The sequence below is a fragment of the Equus przewalskii genome, chromosome 16 (assembly GCF_037783145.1).
Source record: "Equus przewalskii isolate Varuska chromosome 16, EquPr2, whole genome shotgun sequence".
In the NCBI taxonomy this organism is placed as follows: Eukaryota; Metazoa; Chordata; class Mammalia; order Perissodactyla; family Equidae; genus Equus; species Equus przewalskii.
This window is the reverse complement of record NC_091846.1, coordinates 38,600,912-38,623,191: the sequence shown is the minus strand read 5'-3', so window position 1 is coordinate 38,623,191 and position 22,280 is coordinate 38,600,912. Positions and strand designations below refer to the sequence as shown.

At 35.0% G+C, this 22,280-nt stretch overlaps 1 long non-coding RNA gene across 2 annotated transcripts in view; it reads left to right on the top strand.

Annotated features, from left to right (window-relative positions):
- Positions 1-815: 815 nt before the first annotated feature.
- LOC139076390 (uncharacterized) overlaps positions 816-22,280 on the top strand; it is a 115,173-nt gene continuing 93,708 nt past the window's right edge. Inside the window, exons 1-2 of one of the 2 annotated variants that reach the window (XR_011527956.1) lie at positions 816-986; positions 11,122-11,256. This is a non-coding gene — a long non-coding RNA (uncharacterized lncRNA). The remainder of the gene's footprint in view (positions 987-11,121; positions 11,257-22,280) is intronic. The other variant, XR_011527957.1, reaches the window with a different exon arrangement.

Genomic DNA, 22,280 nt, shown 5'->3' with positions numbered 1-22,280 from the left:
AGCAAATGGTTGGTAAACACGTTTGCCATGCCTTGCAAAGACAATGGGACATAAAGAAGACTTTGACCCAATGTACCTTGCTAGGTTCCACCCTGTCTACAACACCTACTTTATTATATTCTAGTTATTCATGGTGTTAGCTCCTCCTTGACACAGACGATCTATCTCAAATTCTTTTAGGCAGTTAGGGGGAAGACCAAAGTTTCTTTCTGAGTCTTTTGTTCCTAAACATACCCAAGCCAAAGAAACACATTTTGGGCTGGCAAATTCTGAACCCCAATGAAAGTTGTAAGAGTAAATATGAAGCAAAAATAGAAAAAATACAGATGTTAAAAAAAGGAAAACAGTCACCATTAATTTTAAATAAAATTGATGTATAGGTGTATATATGTATGCACATATATACGTGTACATATCTATATCTATATATATATATAGTAATAATATTAATTATTTGGAGGGCATTTTGTCTGTGGGGCAAATTATGCTCAGACTGATGTTGTCTTTGGCAATAATTTATTTAATGCAGGTTCATCATGGGAATTATGATTTATAGCAATAGTATTTCCCAAGCAATGGTATACAGGACACTGTCTCTTAATAAGCCAATAAAGAAATAACATATTCCAAATCAGTGATAGACTAATCACACTATTCTTCCAGGCAAAGGGGAGATGAAAGAAATAAAATCCAAATTTAGTTGAGATGTTCTTTTCTATGAGTTGGTTCTCAGAAGAATCAGCTTAGCCAATCAGGGGCTAACATCCAGATGCCAGTGCAAAGTAACAGTCCTTTGTTGCTAGAGCATGTTGCTAGGAAACAAAGGAACCAGTGTTGGCTGACAAGATGCCTTCATGGGGCCAATGCATGGTTTTCACCACTGTTGGCGAAGAGTAGCCTTGCCATGGCAGGAACCAGTGCCCCAAAGTCTTCTGAGAGCTCTACAGGTCAGGAAAGGGGAGCCTTGCCCAGATGGAAAACTCTTGGTAAGTCCTCACAAACTCTTGGTACTTGAAGTTTAAATGTCCATTATGTTATAGCTGCTCTTCCATATATTCTTACTGATAATTCCCCAGCAGTGTCCATCAATGGCATATCAACAACAACAGATGTTGATGATAACATCCTGGCGCAGCTTCCTCAATGTAAACAAATTCACCCTTAGGTCAAAATAACTTGTCATTAAAAAGTGGGTTTGAAATCATAAGAAACCAACACACAACAGAGGGGAATTTGATTTTGTAAACATTATTCAAACAAGCACAAAGACATGAGAACCTGGGATTGTTTTTACTATGACCAAGTGTCTACACTGGGACATGGGGAACCTAAAAGAATGATCAAGTCCTACAGTAAAAATGTCCCTCCCTCTACAAGGTACTTCTACATTTAGGAATAGAACAGTTAAAACATTATGGAAAGAGCATTTTTCTTCCTGAAACAACATTTTCGTGTTAACCAAATTTCACTCAAAAGTGACTTATGGAACTATACTACCAGAAATTTTTCTTTTTTTTAAGATTTCTTGACTTTCTGTGTTTCTCTTCGTTTTTGTCCCTCTTGATGCAACTCATCAGTCTTTCATGTAAATGTGTTCACACAGAGCAGTAGTGGTGAGAGATATTCAATGTCAGAATGATCTATTTTGCTCTTTTTATATATGTCCTTGACTAAGCTATTAATGCCATTTTGACTCCATTTTTGTTGGCTTTTTACAAGTGTAAGTAAATTGTAAATGTAAATCATCCCCTAATGTCACAATGTCACTCCTTATTGTGTTACATCACTTTGTTTTATGTTTTTTTTAGCATTTATCACTTTTAGAAATGTTCATGTTTGTTTGATAACTTATTTCCATGCTCAAAAAAAAAAACAAGTTCCATGAAAGAAAGGATTGTGTTTGTCTTATTCAGCACCATATCTCCAATGCTGAGGATAACACCTGACACATTCAAGGTGTCCAGTATTGAGTCTTTAGGATGAGTGATGGCAACAATGTTGAGTAAAGTGAAGTCCTTGCTTTCATGAAGATTATATTCTATTGAGGGGGAAGACAGTGGGCAGGGAAGACAGACACAAACTAATTACTGTGAGTAGTGATGAGTGCAGAAGAAAATCAAAGCAAGGTAGGGGAATAGAAAGTAATGGGGAAGAAGAATTAAGCAGGGGAAGAAAATAGTGATTGAAAAGTGCTATGCTTGATATAATAGATGCTTGTTACACTTTGTAGTTTTCTCTGCCATGTACATGTCAGACATAAACTTATGAACTCAGAATTTACAGGAGTATTCAATTAGTGTTTCTTGAATATGATATTTTCATAGTTACTATATAAAGTAAGTAAATCAGACTTTATACTTCACTAGGAATCTCTAAAAATACTAAGACGTCTAACTAGTTCAGTAACTGAGGGTAAGCGAATTTGAGGGGCACATTTCACATCCTTCTCTGAAGTTACTGTGTGCTTCTTTTGCAATCATTATTGACATTTAGAATCTGGAAAAGCCAATATAGACACTAAATTTGGGCTTTTCTTCTGGTTTATTTCTAGAGTAAGCAAACTTGAATATCAAAAAAGGAGAAATATTTTGTATGAAAGTCTTATCTAGAAAACTTTCCCTCTCTCAGCCCTAATGCCAAGCAAACCAGTTAGCTGATGACAACTGAAATGTCCCATAGTCTGGCAACAATGGTAAAAATCTGTTATGTTGCTTGTGCAGTGGCTGAAAACTTTGTTAAATTTAATCCACAGCACACTTTTCCTGTATTTTAATGCTGTACCTCCCCTTTAAATATTTTTTTCTTAATGTGGGGAGCATTAACTCATTTTGAAATTTTCATCATGAGCAACTGACTTGTAAATCCTTCCAAGTCCCTCTTTCCAAGTAAATGTGATGGTTTCTTCATTTGAATCACCAAAGTCCACTTTTTCCCCTCTGTTGTGTATTCTGAACTTCTCAGTGTGTACTTTTCTTTTCCTCCCAAAAGACAGCAGATTCCTTGGGGTGGGTACCAACTCACCTTTGTATCTCTGTTATTTTTTTCTTTGAGTAAATCTGAAGGCTCATTTATTAAACAAAGGCAACATTTTCCTAACTAATACTAATGCTAATATTATATAAGTGGATACAAATATCTATCTGATATGATTACTGAAACACCTCATGTAATGGCACATTATAACTATTCTTTTTTTCCAATCTCCTTTTTCTCCTACTCCCAGCCTTACTATCCAGCCCTTTGGGGGCCCTTTTATGTGTTTATAATATACTCCTCCTTACCTTTGGTTAAACGCACACACACTTAAATATAACATGATGTTTCAAATGTGCTTTTCTAAAATTACATGAAGGCTATCCAAATTTCAGTGTATTTTGCAACTTGTCTTTACTAAACATTTTATTTTAAGTGTTATCCGTATGGTTAATTATGGAAGTACTTTCTCTTAACTCCCATATAGTGCACATGCTTATAACTACATTACATTTATCCATCCATTATCAAACAACATTTTTATTTCCATGTTTTAATTTTATAACCAATGACACAATGTATATTCTTGTATATATTTTCCTGTACACCAGTGCAAAAAAATTGTGGGGTTGGCATGGGTGGATTATTGGGGAATGTATTTCTTCTTTAACTAAAATTGCCTCATCACTCTTCATTATGATTGAATTACTCTCATTAGCATCCACAGTGTTTGGGAACTTTTTCATCACAGCCTTCCCGCCTCTACATTTTATTTAACTTTTGTTTTCAAGTTTATTTGGGTAAAAACAGGTAATTTACTGTTAGTTTCTCTGATCAATAGTGAGATTAAGCATCTCTTTATGTTCGTTGACCATTCATTTACTTGTTCTGTGAATGTTCTCTTTCTTACTTTTATCTATTGTTCCCTATATTACATAATTTCGCTTTTAAATTTCTGAAAATTTATATACGTTATATACATTAACTTATTAATATTCATATTACTTCTATGTCTCAATAAAATTTTTATCTATTTTATACGTTGTGTACATTGCAAATATCTCATAATCTACCATTGAATTTTAAACTCTGTATATGATCTTATATACCATAAAAAAGAGTGATATTTTATTGTAGTTCATCATATTAATCCCTTTTCTGCATGTTAAACTTTTTTTTGTTGTTTAAGAAAATATTCTTCAGACTGTGTATAATTCCTAATATCAAGTGTTTTATATTGACTTTTCATAAATTTGTCAGTTGCTCCTTCTAGTCAATATTAGAATATATGTTAATATTATTTATAAATTTGCCTAGTATTTATACTTTATACTGAATTGTTTTAGATTTAATGCATGAACCTTCCATAGTATCCCATAAAACAGGCCCTCTGAATGCATATTTTCATGTGAGTTGAGGAGCAATGAGAAGATTCTGGGGCCTTCGATATCCTGAGTGTGAACTACAATATGGTATCATAGGACACACTGAATCTGAGACTCCTGAAGTTTTTGTGTCAGAATGAAAAGAGGGCTTATAGATGGGTATAAGTGAAGGAAGAGAAAATAGAAATATAAAAGAAAGATTCTGAAAAGAAATTTCATAAGTTTCCATAAATTAGATTTATCCCTGTTAACCTTTCTTTTTCTTTTTTTTTCTCTCAAAAAATGGCAACACTTGTTACCTAATTCACAGGCAGACTGATTGTATGACAAAGAGTAAAAATGAGGTGTTCTTAGGTATTCTGCTTGGATAGAGTAAAATCCGTTTCACAGAGAGTTTCTTGGAAATTCAGCTTAACCAAGAGGTTTTGGCAAAGTTCCTCCTTGTTGCCATTCTCATTGCCTCTAATAGCTCCTCCAATTACTAGGCTAAAAAATACAAACATCTGCCCGTTAAAAAAAATAGCAAAACAAAATGTGTTCCCACATAACAGATGCTCATGAAAACAAACAAAACAAGGAATGGAATAGAATAATTAGTATCTCTAAAAACATTTGTCTGATTTTCTTTAGACTGAGATTGATTTATTTGGGACTCTGATTCACAGAATTGTGCTTATTCTCATGGGTGATTATATATTATTTTGATTATTATTGTGACTAGTGTCATGTGAAATGAATTTGGCAGCCCCGACATAGTGCTAATTTCAATTGTTCTTACACAGTGTGACACATTGGAATCAATGACAGTAGAAGAATGGAAATTGAATAGAAAAGTCACAGTAGATTTATGTTCCCTGGACACACATTTCCTATTTTATGGCCAGAAGACTATTGAAGTGGTTGTTGATCTCCCTAGTAAATCACAGAAAATCATGTAAAGCAGGTTGATGATTTGAATTACTTAATATTTGTTTCCAAGAAAAATATATGGACTTACATATATTCTACTAATATAAGGAATGTATTATACAGTTAAAAAATATTCTAAGTACTTTGAAGTAAATTTGGCAGAGTTTATTTTGTAACATGTATTGTGCTTTGTTTTTATATACCTGACAATTTTCTTAATGTTACATGCATTGTTTTAAAATCTTAACTAAAATTTGAAAATCTCCAAGTTTAGATGATATATTGCATTGAACTTCTATTTGAGGTTTTTAAATTAGATATGAAAAAATGTATCCCTAATAATTATCCAGGTAACCAAATAAATAATGTTGGGTGTTAGCTCAAAATAACCTATATATCACACTGATACCAGCTCAACACAAGGTTGACATAAGGGAAGCCATATTGTAGAAAAGAAACTATATTGTAACTTTAAATAACCCCTGACTAACTAGCCCAGACATGCTCTGTAGATTTTGTGGCCCCTCTCAGCTGCAATAAGATGATAACTTTGTTCTTTTGAGCTCCTTAGGAATGTCATGACCCCCAGGCAGAGAGCCTATGCTGATAGCCATAATCAATGATGACTGAAAGATCAGGGTATAGGACAGGTGCTCCATTCTCTGATGCATATCCAGTAAAACAAAGGACTATGAAGAACTGGGACCAGATGTCTGCCCCACCCAGAGACCAACCACCTCCCCCACCTGGAGACTGGTCCCATATAGAACTGGCCTGTAGTCTTTTTTTCTGTGAGATGGTTCTTTTGGACATGAGTCAGCCATCTTCCTTCTTACTAGCAAGCTATAATAAAGTCCCTTCTCTCCTACCACCTTGCCTCCTGACTATTGGAATGTCCTGCGGTGGGCAGATGAGCCCACTTGCGCAGTAACACCACTGCTAACATTATAAAAGTTATATATTTGTCACTTAATTACCTTATTTTCTCTCTGTCCTGCCAGACAATCAGTTGATGTTTTTTCACATAACTCATTTTTTTTTTTTAACATAACAGAAATAAGAGATGTGTGTTTAAGGAGAGAATAAATGGCAAGTCAGATGAAGTAAAGGACCTAATAAGCCTAAGATTGGATTTGAGTAATTGGTTTGGTGGAAAACAATGTTTCACTTCCAGAACTGCCTTGTAATTGCTCATTTACACATTCTATGAAGTAAAACAACTGAATTTCTCCACAGTATTATCAATGAAGTTGCTTAAGAAAAAGACCTGCTAATAACATATTAGTGATAAATGTTCTTTTAGTGCATATAAATGCATGCTGGAGGTCTGTAATTGCAGCATTCACTTTCTTTTAGATAAGCATGTCACCTCGCTCATGGTGAGAACATTTTTAGTCCTTGCTCAAAATTGCTCCACAAGGATCTTCACTTTTCAGTAATAAGTAATGTTTTAACAGACATAGCAATATTCACCTGTTTTAGTCTTAAGAATATCTGTAATACCATAATTTAACTCAATAATCTTATATTTTTAATGCTTTTTCAGAACAGCATTGTAGAAATTGCCAACATATAAAAACAAAAGAAAGTTAATCTCACTGTTTTTTCTTTTTAGTAAACAAATCTCAATTTTGACACAAAAATGTTCTTATCTTGAATATCAACCTCCACACAATCTTTGAACCAATATTTATTAAGCATCTCTATATTTCAGGCAGTAAGCATATGGATTACAGAGTGGAAACACACACACTCCTTGCTTTGGGGAGCTAACATTTTAACAAGCCCTGGGGCTCAACCATATAAACAATTTTGAGACAGTAGTGGACTGACAATGTGCTCTGTTTTCTAGTTCCCATCCTATAATCAACTAATTTGATGGTGAACAATTATTCAAATTATGTGGTTCTCAGTTTTCTTATCTGTAAAATAAGTCTGCTATAATCTCCAAGAATGCTAAGATTCATCAGAGTATTTAAATGAATGTGAAATGAAACTGAGTACTGCCTGGAGGGGAGGGATAGTGTACTTAATGATGGATTTTGATTGTGTTAAATGCTTCAGAAAGTAACGTGGGTGACTAAAGGTGTCATGGCTGTATCCATCATAATCAAATATGGCTGTTTCAAAGTTTGCCTTGTAATACTCAATGACCTTTTAAAGAAACACGATCCCATTGTATAATTTTAGCTCAAAACCCTCGAGTTGAATTCTGGAGTTGACAGTAGTATATACTTTGAACAGTGAACTAATAAATATTCCATGTTATTGTTGATGAAAATAATCCATAACCAATCTATAAATGAAAATTTGGGTGAGTTTATTCTGAGCTTAAATCTGAGGATTATAACCCGGGAGAGTCTTTCCACAAGGAACAGAGCACTCCAAAGAAGTGGGGGTATACAGGGTGGTTACATACCCTCAAAGAGTATGTTTCACATATGATTGAAATGTCCCTTTTACAATAGTCATGAGGCTGCTCTGTCAGCACAGCGATTGATGGAAACAGCAGATAGGTCTGCTGTCTCAGTGAACGCCGCAGGGTGGCAGGTGTGTAGCCTCGAGCTGGGCGGTCACAGATGAGTGCTGCAATCAGTTCTCAGCCTAAAGAAAGATGCTTAATCTTTAAGGAGATGCTAACATTGGAAGGGGGAGAGAAGTTGCACCTTTATCTCAAGGGCCTTTGCTCTTGCCATTGGGAATATCTAAAGCAGATATACAATGCATGCTCAACGGCCTCCATCAGGCCCTTTTGGAAAGACAAGGTCAGGTCGAAATAGGTTTACACAAAATGGCTTCCTCATATACTCCAATATATCCTATTACTTGTCATTTTTATTTGTCATTATTATGTGATGCTTTTACTCCTCCACGATAAAAAATAGATCTGTAGACTTCTTCTATCCCAGTAGACTTCTGACAATGGGTACAACACAATAGCTGAACACACTTAAACAGCAAAATCATACACAATGACAGTTTTCTATGTAGCCACTCTCTTTATTACATCCCCATCTTACCTGACATGTCTTTGTTAAGGTAAAGTTGTGGTGGACACATTCTGTTTTCCCAAGTACTCTGTTTGTTTAATACCAAGGTTCCCATTTACTAGTTACTGGGATATTACAGTGAGGAACTGATATTTACAAAAATCCAGTTCAGATTCCTAGCTAGACTTTACATATGGTCTATCATCCTTCTCTGTTAATGCCCTACATGTTACTTTATCCTATCTTCTTTCATTCTATTTCCCCCGTTTTCTTTTATTTCCTCACCTCTGGTAATTGCACCTTTTTGACTGCTATCTTTCTTATTAAAACAGCATTATTGTAGCCTTTATATCATGGTGGTAGTACGTGTCAACCAAGGCAAGAGCTATCTGCTGCCGCTCACAGTAATCATGGAGATTTAGAAAAGGTTATAAATTTCACTCTTATATCCCTTCTGTTAGTTCTAACAGTGAAACAATTCCAGAGCTAATGGAAATGAGACTGTAGAATACGTACCATAAAACTTAATCATCTTCTGCCCCACAAAAGATACTGGGAAGAAATACTTTGCTATTACCTTTAGGCAACAGAGAATAAAAGAATTGGAGTGGTAGCTCCAATCTATGGGGCATATCAAGTATTATTAAATGATCATCCCAAATATCATTGTACCCATACCATTTACTAGTTACCAATCTCTGTCTCTATAAATAAACATTAACTCTTTTAAAAAGACTTATGTAAAATCAGAACATACTTAGTATTAAAGGTGTCTTTATAAACTGGTATTTAGAAAAGTGATGGAAATGGTTCAATTTCTAAGTGTGTTTAACACAAATATTTTCCTACTTATTTATTTCTCACAATGTCAGTTTTCCAATTAAGATTTGAGTTTACCATCTGTTCACATTTTAGTAGGCCTGTTAAGGAATTAAAAATGCATCCTAATCGGCAGTCTTCTAAGTACTCAATGTTTATTATGTGGCACCAGAAACAAAATCAATAAATGCAGAAAACATGGATTTAATGATTCTAGATTAATCAAAATAATATTTATATAGTCTAGAATTTTTCCCCTGAAAATTTTAATTCTTAAACATTTACTTCTGAATCATACATTTTAAGTTTCATGCAAGTGCATGAATCACCCAAATTTTATTCATCACACTTGTAAATTTCACCAGTAGCATGGTTACAAATAAAGAACATGAAACTAAATTCTGATTTTGTCTAATACAACAATATCCTGTTGTTATAACTAGGAATTTGTGGCATTGCTCTATGGTATGATAGTCTAAGAGATGGATGTACAGGGGACCTAAATGCGGATGTCAAGAGAGTTAAGGAGAGTTCTAACCATGAGTGTGTTAGGAAAATTATGTGGTCATCTAATATCTCACCCTTATGGTTGTTTCTAAATTCAAAGTATATGTCAGTTAAGAATGAACCATTAAATATTGATAGAGAGGAAATAACGAGAAAAATAAGTGAGAGTCTTACACCACTCTCCAAGACTTGCCACAAGATGCAGACACATTTCTTGGGAAAAAGGAATATTGTGTATTGTGTCTATACTCCTGGAACTGTTTTTTTTTTCCTTAAAGGTTGGCACCTGAGCTAACAACTGATGCCAATCTTTTTTTTGTTTTTTCTCCCCAAATCCTCTCAATACATAGTTGTATATTTTAGTTGTGGGTCCTTCTAGTTGTGGCATGTGGGATGCCGCCTTAACATGGCCTGATGAGCCGTGCCACGTCCATGCCCAGGATCCTAACCGGCAAAACCCTGGGTGGCAGAAGCCAAGCACATGAACTTAACCACTCGGCCACAAGGCTGGCCCCTCCCTGAACTCTTAACACAATTGTAATAATAGTGTTAGAAATGAAGACTTTAGTCATCTCTTCATTTTAACTAACAAATTCTTTTCTTACATAAGCCTTGCCTTTGGACTAGAAATATTAGTAACTTTCATTGACTCCTCAAAAGAACATCATTCTTTTAATGCTGAGTCTATCCTCCAGGAAAATCTCATGTCTTCAAATTCCCAAGAATATTTAAAAAATAAAATTTATATTGTAACATAAAAAAATCTACAATAGTTTTGCAATTATCTGAAAAAAGAAAAAGACATATATATATATGTAATATGTGTACGTATTTTTTGTCCACCAATTATGTGTTTTAATGCTTACTTTTTAAATGAATGCAGAGGGCTTTAAAGACTGTTTAAAAATTTACCCAGTCATCTCACATTTTATCAATAAGCTACTATCACGATATTTTAAGAAGTGGGAATTCTGGAAGATTGTGAATAATATTAGTTCACATATCTTTTTCTTTCTTTCCTCATTTAGAGCAACTACCAATATGACATTTTAAAGCTTTATTGGTGATGTTAGACCAGTGTGAGGTTGGGTAGATGCTACAGTGTTTAAGAAAATTGAATTTGGAATCAGAATAACAGGAGTTTGGATTAACAATTTAGTTCTTATGTAATTTCGGACAATTTTCTCATCTGATCTGAAAGAGTCTCTGTTTCATAATTTGAAAAAATGGTGATGATGATATTATGGCCTAGGACAATAGAGAGGAAAAAAATAGTGATCTAATGAATGCAAAATGTTAGCAAGATGCATGAATAGAAGGTATTATTACTAAGGTTTAAAATGTAGCTTATTATGAGAATTTCGTGCTCAAACATTTAAAGAACTTACCAGCAGCACCATTAATACCGTAAAATTCCTAGGGAGAAACATATATCCTCCACTCTCTGTGTTCCATAGAAGGGAGTAAACTTCCATTCTCTAGAAGAAAAAGTATGAGAAGATCAGTTCTAATTTCTACCCAATATCAAATCTCTCTAGCTTCCCCATATAAAACGAGGCATGAGGCACACAACTGAACAGAAGGAAACACATGTGAGTGAGCAGCTTAGGGACTTCTGAGCCTCTATCTTTGGAGAAGCTTCTCCTGGATGCATGCATCGCCTCTGTCAGGAGGTAAGTGATTCACCACTGGGGTCACATCTACAGCTGTCCCTCTCTACCTGCATCTATATGAGTAATTTCAGTTTAGTGGTGGAAGTATGAGGAAGCAACTTTACCTTAAACCTAAGCTATGTTGTTAACCAAGTTTATCAGTAATAAAAGTTTATTTAATCTTCATTTCTTTGGTCTTGGTTCTTGTTTCTCAATTGGTTCTCACTTTGGAAGGGGTGAGGTAGAGGTGGAGCTATTTATCATCCTCAGAGAAGCTCCAATAAATATTTTTCAAATGTCTATTTCTATAACTATAGAGTATATTATTCTCAAAGAAAACTTTTTGACAACTTTTACCAAATTATTGTTGAGAAAAATGTAAAATTTCTACCAAATTTTAAATTTTGAATAATCCTCACAGTATCAGGATATTGGCTGTGGTAAGAAATAGAATAAAGATTAAGTAGATTTTAATAAGGATTAAGTAGATGTTCTACATACTTTGATTGGCAGTCAATGTTTTATTTTAGTCAATCTATAGCTATTTTAAAAAATACATGTTTTAATTTCTTATGACATTAAGAAGTAATTAATGTTGAAGGGCATTATAAGAGATATATTCTAGTCGCCATCATTTCTTCTTACTGAAAATGAGACATAGGATACTAAGGATAAGTGAAAAAATGATCAGAACCAATGTGATACTCATTGAATCATCACAAGTGATTTGCAATGATCACAAAATACATGTCCCAATAAGTCAGAATGAATGAGTTCAATATGTGTGAAGAAACACGCATGTCTATTTGCAAGGAAAGAATGAATTATAGCCTTCTAAATCATTATTTATAATTGAAAATCAATTAATTTGCAGAAATGATTATTTAGTAAATTACTTGTTCATATGACATGAACCTAAATTTTTCACACAAGAAAAAAATAATTAAAACTGTCATTTTACTTCTCTTACATAAAATAATGCTCATTATTCACAAGTCTTACCAAACAATAATAAATATATATTGATACAAAAATATATCTAAAGTGGCAGAATCTGGTGTTTCCCTTCTCCTTTACTAACAGAAATTCAGTTTTGTTGGAGAAGCAATTTCCCTTACTAAAAAGTTATCTTTTCCAGTGTCTATTGCAAACAGGGGTAGCTAATTAGTTAAATTGTAGTCAAATGAATATAAATAGAAGTGTTGAGTGGTGCTTCCAGAAGAGCTCCTTAAAAAGGGGACTGTCCCCTTATACTTTCTTTTGCCCTTATATCATTACTTTTTTTTGCTTCCTGGACCATGAATATGTCTGAAGCTTTAACCGTCATCTTGCAAACGTGAGGATGCAGGCTGAAGAGAGCTGGAAGGAGAGAAGGTCCTTGATGACTTGGTGGAGCCATCAAAGCAGACTTGGATATTTCCCTTGAGACTTTCCCATTACATGAAAGTAACATGAGTATAAGATTATGATGTTTTTATTTTATTTTCTTCAACATGTCAGTGAAATCCATTCTTAATACACAGGAATTCTGTACCAAATTTAACAGGTTTATATTGGTGAGAAATTGAGATACATAGACAATGTCTTAGGAAGTATATTGGTTTTATGTTGCATAGGAAATTATCACAAAATGAGTGGCTTAAAGCCACACCCATTTATTATCTTACAGTTTCTGTGGGTCAGGAGTTTTGGTACAGCTCAAGAGTACTCCTCTTCCAAGCTCAGATGGTTATTAGCAGATTTCAGTTCTTGACATTGTAGAACTGAAATAAAATGCCTCAAGTCCTAGAGATAATTTCTTGCCATGTCGTCCTCTTCATAGGCAATTCACATCTTAGCAGCTTGCTCTTTAAAACAAGCAGAAGAGTCTACCTAACGCATGTATAGAGAGATAATCATATAACCAAATAGTGGGGATGATATCCCATCCCTATCACCTTTGGCATATTTTATCCATTAGAGGTGAGGCTCAGGTCCCACCTGCACTCAAGGGGAGAGTATTTACAGGGAAAAACACCACAGTTTGGAGAACATGGGCCCATATTAGAATTCTGTCTAGCACACCCAGTATACAAACTAATTATTGCAAAGAGATTCTGTTTGATTTCTCCATCTTTTTCTATATTGGTAGATAGATAGATGGCTCTTCATTGAACCCCTTTTAACACTTTATAGAACCCCTTAAACATAGATCTCAGAGTAATCCTACCACAAAATATATTCAGTAACCTCTTCAAGTCTAAACCATAGCTGAACCTAGCTTTCCAGAGAGAATATGTACTTCTCAAGAAGAAAAACTCTCACCCAATGTAAACTGCTCTTTATCAAAAATTTTCAAAAATCTTAACAGCTTCTCGAGTTCAAGATTTTTTAAATCACAAACCACATCATAGAAGTTCACAATGAAAACATTTCTGAACAGAGATATCTTTCCAAATTCAGCATTAAGAAGTCTCTCTCTCCTTCTTCTTGTGTTTATTCCATTGTTATTTAAGGTGTATGTATCGGTATTAGTGGATAAGAATAAACATGCCTGTCGTATTTTTTCTTTCCTTTTCCCTGTGTCTGTGAACTTGAAGAACTCTATTCTTTTTTTTCCTACCTTGATATTTATCACATTGTGTTGTAATTATCAGTTTCTACATTTACTTTCCCTACTGGACTAAGAGCTGAGATGTTGAGCTCCCCAGGGACAAGAGGTTCATTCAAACAGCGTTTGTATCTCAGTGCTTACTTAGGCTGAGGCATTATTATTCCCACTCCTATTATTTACTTCATTTGAACTGAGAGAATGATGTCTTCATTTTTTAAAACCACCTATGCACTTTAAAGTGGCCCTAACTTGTTTACCAGAGTTTAAATAAAAGGTTACTTTATACATGAAGATATTTTAATCTTCTTTAAAAAACAAAGTAACACATGAATATCTGCCTGCTTAGAGGTGGGGACTCAGTTAGAGAATTGACCTAAAATCCATGCTAGATATCTGAGGATAGTTTATATACTTGACAGATTTATTAATAGGGACATGGTACCTCTGTACTTGTTTCACCTGAACTCTTGACGAGTTAGGATTTGAAGTTTTAGAATGTACCAAAATGATTTCACTCCTGTACTTTCAGAACAAAGATTTTTGTATTGAGGCATTCCCCATAAAGACTATCAAACAGTATTGCATGCATTTGAAAAGTAGTAAAAGAAATAGTATTACTGATAGAAACCCTTGCTCTATAGTTACCTGAAGAAAAGTTAAAATTGTGTACTTTTTATGTTGGAATCTCAGAATTTCACCTTATTTGAATGTCAGAATCCAGCAGTGCAATCGACTGTCTACTTTAGTGTATAAACACCGAGGAGCTGTAAAAATATATGCTGCTTTCAATACACAAAAATAAATGAAAGTATATTGTAATACATAAACATTTCTCTCTCCCTCTCTTTCTCTATCTCACACACACACACACACACACACACACACACAGATATATTAGGACATTTCAAATTATTAATTTATATATATATGAATGTATATAATTTATTTCCTTATGAGTTTAACTTCTTAAAAGGAGTACAAATTCTGAAAGCAAAATAAAAATCATACACATACAGAGAATGTTCATGCACTTTGTACTGTGTGCATATAAGTCATAGTAACACGAACCAAATATGGAAAGAACTGTATACTTTAACTGGGTGAGTTGTACACTATGTGAATTATATCACAATAAAGCTCTTTGTTATTGTTGTTGTTTTGAGATCCCTAAGAGAATGAAAAGACAAACTACACACTGGAGAAGATCTTTGCAAAACTCCTATCTAATAAAGGACTGGTATCCAAAATATGCAAAAACAACCTCTTAAACTCAACAATAAGAAAACAAACAACCCAACTTCAAAATGGGTAAAGGATCTAAAGAGACACTTCACCAAAGAAGATATACAAATAACAAAAAAGCATATGAGAGGATATTCGACAATACCTGTCATCAGGGAATTGAAAATTAAGACAATGAAATATCACTGCACATCTATGAGAATGACCAAAATCTAGAACACTGATAACACCAAATGGTAGAGAGGGTGTGGAGCAATAGAAACTCTTACTCATTGCTGGTGGAAATGTAAAATGGTACTATGGAAAACACTTTGGCAGTTTCTTGCAAAACTAAACATAATCCAAAGAGTATTGTTAGTTGCTAAAAAGAAATGCTCTATCAAGCCATGAAAAGAATGTGAATCTTAACTTAATATTCACGAAATGAAATAACTTGTCTGTAAAGGCAATCAAATGAATGATTCCAAATATATGATATTCTGGACAGAGGAAACCTAAGGATACAGTAAAAAGATGAATAGTTGCCAGAGGTTCTTGGAGAGGGAAGGAAGGATGAACAGATGAAGCACAGGAAATTTTTAGGGCAGTGTAGCTTTCCATATAAAACTGTCATGGTGGATACATGTCACTATACATTCGTCAACACCCATAGAATGTGTAACACAAAGAATGAACCCTAATGTAAATTATGGACTTTAGTTCATAATAGGATATTAATATTGGCTCATTAATTGTAGCCAATGTAAGACACTAATGCAAGGTGTTAATAATAGAGGGAAATTTGTGTATGTTTAGGGGGACAGATGAGGTGGTATATGGGAACTCTCTATACTTTCTCCTCCATTTTTCTGAAAACTTATAACTCCTTTAAAAATAAAGTTTATTAATTAAAAAAAGAATGCATCACAGAAAAGCAGAAATATAAAAACAGAAATAACAAACTGAACAGAAGGGCTCAGTGGTAGAGATGACAGCTTACTGAATCAGTGAACTTAAGGACAGATCAATAGAACTTACCCAATATGAACAATGAAGAGAAAATAAGCAAAAAAGGAATGGAGTTTTGGGGACCTGTGGGACAACAAAAAAATTTTCCATATTCCTATCATCATAATCCTGTTGAAAGACTATTTGAAGAAATAATAGCTGAAAACTTTCCAAATTTGACAACAAACACGAATTTACAGATTCTGGATTTAGAACAAACCCCACACAGGATAATCCCAAAGAAAGTCCACCTCAAAGACACATCATAATTACATTTCTGAAAACTGAAGAGAGAAAAAAACCTTGAAAACAACCAGAGAGAAATGATGCACTACCTAGAGGGAAACAGCAATTTGAATGCCAGAGAATTCATCTGAAACCATGGAAGCCAGAAGAAACTGTCACAAAATTTTCCAAGTGCTGAAAGAAAAGAAATATAACCTGTGAATTCCATATCTGGTGAAACTATACTCTCAGGAATGAAGAGGATATAAGGATATTCTCAGATGAAGGAAAACTAAAAGCATATGTTGTTAGAAGACCTATGCTTAAGACTGGCTAAAGGAACTTCTTTGAACAGAAAAGACATGACAAAAGAAAGAATCCTGGAGTAAAAGAAAGGAAGAAGAACAGTGTAAAATGCAGAAATATGAGTACATACAGCAGACCACCCTTTTCTCATGAATTTTATAAATTATATTTGATGATTGAAACTAAAATTATAACACTATCTGGTAATCAAGATAATATTTTATTGGTGAATGTAAAGGAACATAAATGGAAATGAAATTTTCACTTCATCTGAAGTGGTAAGGCACAGAACTTGGAGACTGTAATGTTGCACATGTGTATTTTAATACCCACAGCAACCACAACAAAACCTATACAAATAAAACACTCAAAAACTCTATCGATAAAACAAGATGGACTCTTAAAAAATATTCAAGTAACACACAGGAAGGCCAGGACATAGTAACAGAGGAAGCAAAGAAAATCAACAATAAAATCATAGTGCAAAACAGTAACATATCAATGATCACTTTGGATCTAAATACACAAATCAAAAAACAGATAATGGATTTAAAAAATTGACCCATATATATGCAGAATACAAGGATCTCTCTTCAAATTTAATGACATCGATAGAATGAAAGTAAAATGATGGGGAAAAAAAAGACATACCATGCAACACTAACTTAAAACAAACATAAGTGGCTATATTAATATCTGATAAATTTGACTTTAGACCAAAGAAAATTACTAGAGACAAAGAGGGACATTACATAATGATAAAAGTTCAATTCAGCAGGAAGACATAAAAGTGTACATACTAAAAACGAAATCTTAAAAAAATAGGAAACAAAAGCCAATAGAACTGAAAAGAGAAATAAACAAATCCATAATTATAGTTGATAACTTCAACACCCTCCACTCAGAAACTGATAAAACTATACGAAAGAAAATCAGAAATGACACAGAGGATCTAAACACCACCATCAATGCACAGCATGCAAATGATAGACACACACACACATAGATCACTCCATCCAACAATATGAGAATATACAATTTTATTTTAGGCACTGATGGGACATTCACCAAGATAGGTCATATTCTGAATCATAAAACAAACCACAATAAGCTTAAAAGAATTGGCATGCTGCAGAGTGTATTCTCTGATGATAATGGAAGACAACTGGAAATCAATAACAGAAAGGGAATAGAAACACACTGTGTGTTCTAAATTACTCATCGATTAAAAGCAATATTTCCTAGCAGTCCCTACTTCATTGTGTGATTCTGTGTGTGTATTGAGAAAATTTAAAAAAAAAAAATGCATGTGAAAGTATTTAGGATGATGCTTGCAAAAGAGGAAGTGCAATCAGGGTTAGTCATTATTATCATGATGGTTAAAATTATTAACCTATTGTTTATCCTCTCCATATCAGTATATCTAATAGTTCTTGTTCAGGTAAGATGATTGTTCACATGAGTGTCTAACTAAAAACATATGTAAGTAGTCTAAGTTATATTTTATAGTAAATTGGTTATATTAAGACAACCAAATCTTTCTCTCTCTGTCTGTCTCTCTTTCTCTCTCACACACACACATAGAAACTACCAGTTTACTAGTCCTGCAGTAGCTGAGAGCTATTACAAACAACTTGAGTGATTTTACAGGGAATGTAGACCAAGGTCAGAGGAGGTGGGTGCCCTTGCGTGTGTGTGTGTGTGTGTCCTGCTAAAGGTAGTGGTGTATTTATGCCGAGATATGACTGAATGTAACTTGAAGGTTTAAGGGTATACATTACTGACATTTAACATGCAACCATTTATTTGTAGTTTTGTCTAAATGAGATGAGACTTCATATCCTTTTAATCTTATTAAATTTGGCTTGTGACAGGTGTGGAAAGGAAAAACAATCTAGAAATCAACCTGAAAAGTGAAGCAGATACAAAGGGTTTGCTTGGTTTTTTTTCAGGCCCAAGTCAAAAAGATGAGTTAGACCCAGATCCATTTACATTTCAATGAAGACTAGTAATTAATCATGGGCTTTAAGTCATTCTTGCAATTTTACAATCTTCATTTTAATTTTCCTTTGTTTTGATATAATTGTAATTATATTTAATACAATTATCAGATGCACACACACACAAACACACACACAGAGTCTTCCTAGAAAACCTTCAGAAGAATGCTTGTGTGCTTATTAATAGGAGAGGAAATCTTGGGAAAGTCCTAGTTTTTTTCAGTAAAATAAAACCTTACTTTCTCTAATAGTTTAAACAGCAAAGACCCCATGGGTCAATATTTGTAATCAAAATAAGCAACAAACATTCTGGCCAAATGTGGTGTTTCTGGGGAAGGTAAGGAGTCATAAATCCAGTAATCACTTATGTTGAACCAGAAATTTGCTCTGAGAAGTGGACAATGAGACAGAATATTTAAAATTGGAAATGTTTACATTAGACTGATTTATGCCATAATTAATGTCTGTGACCATTTAGCAATAGCATGAAAGAGTTTGGTCTGAATAGAGGTTATGAAAGTACATATATCTTGACTAGGTGTTGGTGTCACAATCCAATGTACACATCAGGATAGATGAGGAGATGGCTGATGGCCACTCTGAGTTTATTATAACCAGCATTTCAATATATACATAGCTTACATCTGTTAAACATACACAGGTGTTCTGGACAATGTAATTAGCGAATGCCAAGAATTCTTAGTGATTTCTCAAGGAGCCCTCCCTTGGCCTCTGTTTTGATATTATCATGTTACTGCTGTGCTCGTATATTTTATCTCAGAGCATGCAAGACCTCCTAGGCAACAACAGCCCCTCCTGCTCCCGATATCGTGTCTCCATCTGTGCCCCTAGGCAACCATGCCTGGCTTAGGTTGCCTCCCCCTGGAGGTCTTACCTGTCATTGGCTAACCAGCCTTCTCACCTCTGAGTCACAGTTTGTTGGCAAGCCTTTTCCAGTGATTATTAACCCTTCCTGCATCAGGGGTGGCTACGCTAGGTAAAATAACATTAAATGTGGCATTATATTAAACATAGTGGTCCTGAAGAAAACAGAATGGTAAAATTCAGATTTCTTAAAGGCAGAAGTGATTTATGATTTATACTTGTGACAAATGTCCTCTTGAATCCTTAAAGGACTCAAATCTATCCTACAAGAGAGTGTCCCTTTTCAAGGCTGTCTCAGAAAATAAGTGATGGAGACCCAGTATCTGCTCTGTTTAATGAATCAGAAAGAATTAGGATTTAAAGATAGATGGTAAAGAGAGGCAAATTTCAGCTTTACATAAAAGGCGTTCTAAGAAGAATTGCTGGTTAATGGGATAGACGGTCCATGACAGTGATCTTCGTATACCGGAATTGAAAACACTGTTAGATAATATGTAACCAGAATAAGATGAAAGACATTCACCAATTCATTCATTCAACCAATAGTTGCTACGTACCTTGTGCTAGAGATGGTGTTAATGCTAGAGATATAAAGGTATACAAGGTAGACACGGCCTCATCTCCCAGGGAACTGACAGTCTAACCATAGAGATAAATAGTAAGTATTCAAATATAAGAAACAGGGTTATGCAATATATAATAATCAGTTTAAGGGTTATGTATTAGGGTTTTGAGGGAAGAACAATGTGAAGAAGCATAAATGAAATGGGACTTCATATTCCTTTAGTCTTATTAAGTTTGGCTGTTATGGACCAAATGTTTATGGCCCTCCAAAAACCATATATTGAAGCTCTAATGCTCAATGTGATGATATTAGGATGTGGTGCCTTTGAAAGGTAATTAGGTTTAGGTGAGGTCATGAAGGTGGGGCCACCATGATGGGATGAGCCCTTATAAGAAGTGCTCTTCTCCTTTCTGCCATGTGAGGACACAGTGAGTAGGTGGCCATCTGCAAGCCAGGAAGAGAGATCTCACCAGAACTCAGCTATGCTGGCATCTGGATCTTAGACTTCCAGCTTCTGGAACTCTGAAAAAATAAATTTCTATTGGTAAGCCACTTAGTCTGTGGTACTTTTTTATGACAGCCCAAGCTGAGTAAGATAGGTGTGGGGACTGTAATAGGTGTTGGGCTGAGGAAGAATCTAGAAATTTTAACTGGAGAATAAAATATATTCAAAGAGTTTGCTTGGCATTTCAACTTAAATGATGAGAAGTCAGAGAGCTTTGCAAAAAGCCAAGGGAAGACTCTTAGGGAGGAAGGAACAGCAAGTGCAAAGCTCATTGATTATTAATGAAAATGTTAAGGAGGCTTCATGTTCAGAGCACAATGAGTGAGGAAGAGAGTGGTAGAAGTTGATGTTGGAGGGTGGGTTGGAGTCAAGCTGTGCACGTTCTTTCCAGACTTAAGACTTTCGCTGTTATTCTAAGTGCAATAGGAAGCCACTGAAGCGTTTTCAGCTGAGTTTGGTTTACTCTTAAAACACATTCTGGATGGAAGCTTGTGTGGTTGCAGGAATGGAATAAGAAAGATCAGTAAGGAAATTATTGCAGAAAACAATGTGAGAAGTGGATTAGTGGCATGGATGAGGGTTGTGGCATTGAAGACAGAGAGTTCAAGGGTATTTGTTGAGTAGAACTAACAGGATTTCCTGATGGATCTGACTTCAGAATTTTTTTATAGGAGTGACCAGGTGGTTGTTAGTGTCCTTTAGTAAGATGACAGGCTCTAGGAGAAATAGATTTGGGAGGGGAAAAAGAGAGCTTCAATTTGGACATGTTGACTTTTAGATGCGAGTTTTGACAAAGACTGTCTTGTTGATCAAACTTTAGACAGATTTCTCTGAACTCTCTTTTCAACTAGGCTACATCCTCAGACCTTGTCCTTAGCCTGCCTGGTCCAGCTTAGGAAGAATTCTGCTAAGGGAGTGTAGCAAGAATCTGTGCCCAGGGGCCGGCCCTGTGGCCGAGTGGTTAAGTTTGCGAGCTCAGCTGCGGCTGCCCAGGGTTCACTGGTTCAGATCCTGGGCCCGGACACGGCACCGCTCCTCACGCCATGTTGATGTGGCGTCCCATGTGCCACAACTAGAAGGAAACACCAGTAAAATATAAAACTATGTACTGGGGGGATTTGGGGAGAAAAAGCAGGGGGAAAAAAAAGATAGGTTGGCAACAGTTGTTAGCTCAGGTGCCAATGCGAAAAAAAAAAAAAGAATCTGTGTCCACCCTGCCCCCTTGATAGATGATGTCCCCTGCCATCTTTTCAAGCTCCTCATTCCAATCCTTGATATCTGATCACCTTGGCCTGCTTTTAGCAAGAATCCTGTTAAGTGAGTTTTGCAAAAATCTCCCTGCCCATGACGTCTGGTCTTAGGAATTTTATCATGTATTGATCCCCTTACTCTGCTCTTTGTCTATAAATTCCCGGTTGTCCTTGTTGAATTTGGAATTGAGCTCAGCTCTATACTAAAATCTCTCCACTATTGAAAGAATATTGACTAAAATCTGTCTTTACTACCTTTAACTAGTGTCTGGATCTATTTCTATTTAACATTTTGTATTATTAGATTATCTTTGACAATCAAGCACAAATGCAAATCTTCTCTACCAAAAACACTTTTTCTCCAAAGCAGATAACCAGCTTGTATAGCAGCTTGTATAGGTTTCCCCATTCTTTTCTCCCTCAGAGAAATACGAGCAGGACAATATGCAATCTCTGGATCCGGAGGTGTGTCTGTTACCATTAGAAG